The following is a 4,590-nucleotide window of genomic DNA, read 5'->3' on the forward strand; positions in this document are numbered from 1 at the left end:
ATCTCTTCCAGTTCTGTGAAGAAGTTTATATAAGTTTACCACACACAGTAATATTTGGTCACTTCCTAACAAATTATTCGGAAGTTCCCATTGATTTTATTTTAGATATAACCCGAATAAAGTAGTTTTGTAGTTATGCTTCCCACTTCCTCCAGAGACTGGGCACACTCACCAAATAACAACAGCAACACAAAATAAAACAAAAACAAAACACCCTGTCCTTAGCAAAGATCTTAAATTAGCAATGTCTATCAAGGTCTTATGTCTTTACCAAAAGAAGGACTGAAACAAAGGAAAACAAAATAAAACAACAATTATATTATACCATGGCCTACGAATTCTTATAAAAATCATTTTATAGAGTACAAAGCCTTTTCACAATGCTTTATGTCCCTGTTTGTTTCTCTACAGGTAGTAGAGACACTTTTATTCTAACGTTGATATTCCCACTATGAACTTGACATATCTGTCTGCCATTACTTCATCTGGCCGGTAATTCCCAATCAAAAGGTTCATTAACTGATAATTAAGTTGATAAATATTGATTCATCATCTGTTACTTCATTAAGCTCACCTGCCAGTCTACTGAGATATATTTTCTACTATCTTGATATTCACCTGTAAAATCTGTGATCTCCAACTTCCAAAAGCACTTTGTAAGTTTTACACACATTTCATTGTCCTATTTTTTTTTTTTTCACTCATCCAAAAGACCTGATGGGATGTTTGGTGTTGTTTTTTTTGTTGTTGTTCTTTCTTTTTTTCATTTTACTTTTTACAACAGAATACCAGCAACCTCACACTGACATCTTCCTTTTTAATTTACAGTACTTCCTGCAAATTAAAGGAGAAGTGTTTTTCCCACATCATTTCTTTTCCAGGGGAGGACAAACTTCATTTGGCTTAACTGCAATCCTTTGGTGTAAGTTTTCTCAGTCGTTCCATGTCAAGGAAGAAAAATAATTCAGAGCATGTATCTCTTCAAAACTTATAGCTCAGTTTTGGGCCCAAAATATGATCTTTTACAGCAAATGCTAAATTGGAAAAATTTAATTTTCCAATTGACAAACCAAAGTATTCTAGATACTCCCCAATGAGTGGGCCAGCAAATATGAAGTGAAAAAATTGCCACCTGTTTTTTCCCTCCTTGCAAAAATATTTGTTGTAGAACTCTATCATTGAAGGGAAGAGCTTATGTAGATTCTCTGTGTGATTCATTTTCTTACCTCTTAATTATGAAAATGTTCTTGTTTTTGTATAATATTTATGAAAAATGAATGAGTTGCCATGGCTATCAGAGAAAATAAATATAAACAAATTCCTAATCTTGATTAGAAGTCTCACCAACAAGGAAACGGGAGATTGCAATCCAATTAGCTATTTGTTTATTTGTTTGTTTTTAAAAGTCTGACTTAAGGCGCACCTGGGTTGTTCAGTGGTTGAGCATCTGCCTTTGGCTCAGGTCATGATCCTAGGACTCAGATCAAGTCCCAGATCAGGTTCCCTGGGGGGAGCCTGCTTCTCCCTCTGCCTATGTCTCTGCCTCTCTCTGTGTGTCTGTCATGAATAAATAAATAAAATCTTAAAAAGAAAAAAAAAGAAAGCTTTCATTCAAAAGTTTGACTTAAAGCGACTTTTTTGGCTTTGAGATATAATTGATACAAAACACTAGTCAGTTTAAGGTGTAGGCTGTGATGATTTGATACATGTATATGTTGATAAATTTTTACTACAGTAAGGTTAGTTAACATATTCTTTAACTCATGTTATTACCACTTTGTTGTTGTTTTTAAGGTGAGAAGATTAAAGCTGTATTCTCATAGCCACTTGCCTGTAGCTTTTCAAACAAAAGGGTAAGTGCTCATTTGGCAGAACATATACTTAAATTGTAATGTTATAGAGAGGATTAGCATGGCCTCTGAGCAAAGATAACACACAAATTCCTGAAGCATTCCATATTTTTGAGCACTGGGTGATGGAATTGTTGAATCACTATGTTGTATATCTGAAACTAATACATCACTGTATGCTAAGTATACTGGAATTTAAGATTAAATTAAATTTAAAAAAATAAACAAGAGGGTAAAATAACTTTAGCAAGGTAACTTCCAGGATCTAGGATAAGATGAAAACCTCTCTGCACGTAGAACAATGGAGGATATCAAAGCAGCACAGAGACATGCATTCTAACAGGTGTGCAAGAAAAATGAATAAAAAGGGATGAGGAGTGATACAAACAACTGGAGACACAGAAGAAAGAATGAGGAATTAAATTTAATAAATTTATTAAGTTCCAAATAGGGAACCTCACTAGCCTCTTTCTGTTCATTCTCCACAAAACAACTCTAGATCAGAGCCTAGGATATTATCTTTGGAATGAATGAGACTTAGACTGTCCCAAGTTTTACTAAAAAGAATTCAGTTTCAGTTGATTTTATATACTTTAGAAAAAATAGATGTGGTGGAGCTCTGCAAGTTTTAGCAATTGCCTAATAAGCTCCCTAGCCTATTTCAAATTCAATATACAGTATTTCTGGAAAGTATTAAGTATGATAATTACACTGCCCATATATTTCCCTTTAATGTTTGCAATAACCAAAGGAAAATTAATGCAAGAGAAGAAATATAGATAATAATACTTTTCTTCGTAAGACGTATCTCTCTCTAAGAGAGATATTCTGGGCACCAGCTATAAATTACTGTACTCATTTAAAGTGTTATAAAAATAAAAACCAGCAAGTAGTGAATGGAGATTTGTGCCACACAGACTGTACTGCAGAAATAACTAGCTTCTCACAATGGGGACATTCCCATTTACACAAAATAATTTCAAGTTATTTTTTTTTCTTTATTTGACACAGCAATGTTGCCATGACCTTCATCCACACTGTGAGTTTTGGTAATGTTTTCATTTATATCTTCTCTCCATGGGGATAAATGGTTCTAACCTTGAAATCTCAGTTCCTATGTGAAAAATAACTTTATAAATACTTCAAACACTTACATTTTCAGCAACAAATGTTCCAGTATGAATACAAAACAGCATTTCTGTCAAACATAGCAATACATAACTTGAACTCAGAAGACAGGAGTCCCTATACACTCACAGTTCACTGTCGATTCTCAGAAATAGTTTACATATTCTTCAATGGCATTATGATGATATATATATTTCTTATTGGTTGTTACTGTGTTAGAATGCCTAGAGCTGTTTACTGGCAACTCTAAGCATTTTTTGGTTCAGTTGTGACCTTTGATATACTTATAATCATCAATATTAATTAAATATTTTAAAAGCTATCAATTTTATCCATTTACATATTAATTTCACAAACATTCTTTGAAGAGCTGTTATTTGCCAGGCACTTTCCTAGGTCCAGGAGATAGAAAGATGAATTATACCTGATATGCTTTGTCCTCACAGGACTCAGATTTAAGTAAGAAAAACAAACATTTTATTTCAAAACAACTCTGCATGTTATTAGGACTATCATGCCTGTGTGTGTGTGTATGCATGCGTGTATGTATGTGTTGACACAATGTAAGTGCATTGTCTTAATTTGGATTATCTTCAAAGCAGATCCTAAGTAGGGATTTGGGTTCAAGTGATTTTTTTTCTAAAGATTTCATTTATTTATTTGAGAGAGAGAGCATGAGCAGGGGGGAGGGGAAGAGGGAGGAGCAGATTCCCTGCTTTGTAGGGAGCCCAATGTGGGGCTGAAACCAGGAGATTTGGACACTTAACTGACTCAGCCACTGAGGCACTGGTCAAGTAATTTTTAAGGAGGTAATTACAAGAAGGCCTTGAAGGATTGACTTGTACAGAAACTATCTTCATTGACTGTTTCTTTTGCTGTGCAGACGCTTTTTATCTTAAGTCCCAATAGTTCATTTTTGCTTTTGTCTCCCTTTTGTTACCCTTGCCTTCATAGATACAAGAAGTTGCTGTGGCCAAGTTCAAAAAGGGTGTTGCCTGTGTTCTGCTCTAGGATTTTGATGGATTCTTGTCTCACATTTAGATCTTTCATCCATTTTGAGTTTATCTTTGTGTATGGTGTAAGAGAATGGTCTAGTTTCATTCATCTGTACATGGCTATCCAATTTTCCCAGTTATACTATATGTTGGCAAATTGAACTTCGATTAAAAAATATATAAAAAAGAGAAACTATCTTCAGTGCCCTCTAAGAAAGCAGTAGTTCTAGAACTTTAGGATTCCCTACCATTACCTGAAGGGTTTAGTGTAACACAGGTGGCTGGGCTCTACACCCAGAGCTTCTCATTCAGTTGGTTTGTGATAGAATACTAGGACTTGAATTTTCAAGTTCCTACTTGACACTGTGACTGAGGTTGTCCAGACTGCATTTTAAGGACTTGATGTGACAAGCATGAGCAGGGCATGATAGTCATGTGTACATACATTCATATACTTTTAATGTCCTTGTTCTTACCCAAACATCACAATTTCCTCATGCTTTCAGCCATTTATTGCATCAACGATTGAACCGGCATGAGTTTTAGTCATATGAACCTGGAAGGCTTTGCCCCCTCATTAACTAGTTGCTTAACCAGATGATTAAGCAGAAAATATT

At 34.7% G+C, this 4,590-nt stretch overlaps 1 non-coding gene across 1 annotated transcript; it reads left to right on the forward strand.

Annotated features, from left to right (window-relative positions):
• The first annotated feature begins 1,857 nt into the window (after positions 1 to 1,857).
• Positions 1,858 to 1,963, forward strand: LOC121474299. The gene has a single exon (XR_005983320.1). It is a non-coding gene; the product is annotated as a U6 spliceosomal RNA (small nuclear RNA).
• Positions 1,964 to 4,590: the final 2,627 nt, after the last annotated feature.

The sequence above is a fragment of the Vulpes lagopus genome, chromosome 12, assembly GCF_018345385.1.
Source record: "Vulpes lagopus strain Blue_001 chromosome 12, ASM1834538v1, whole genome shotgun sequence".
Taxonomy (NCBI): Eukaryota; Metazoa; Chordata; class Mammalia; order Carnivora; family Canidae; genus Vulpes; species Vulpes lagopus.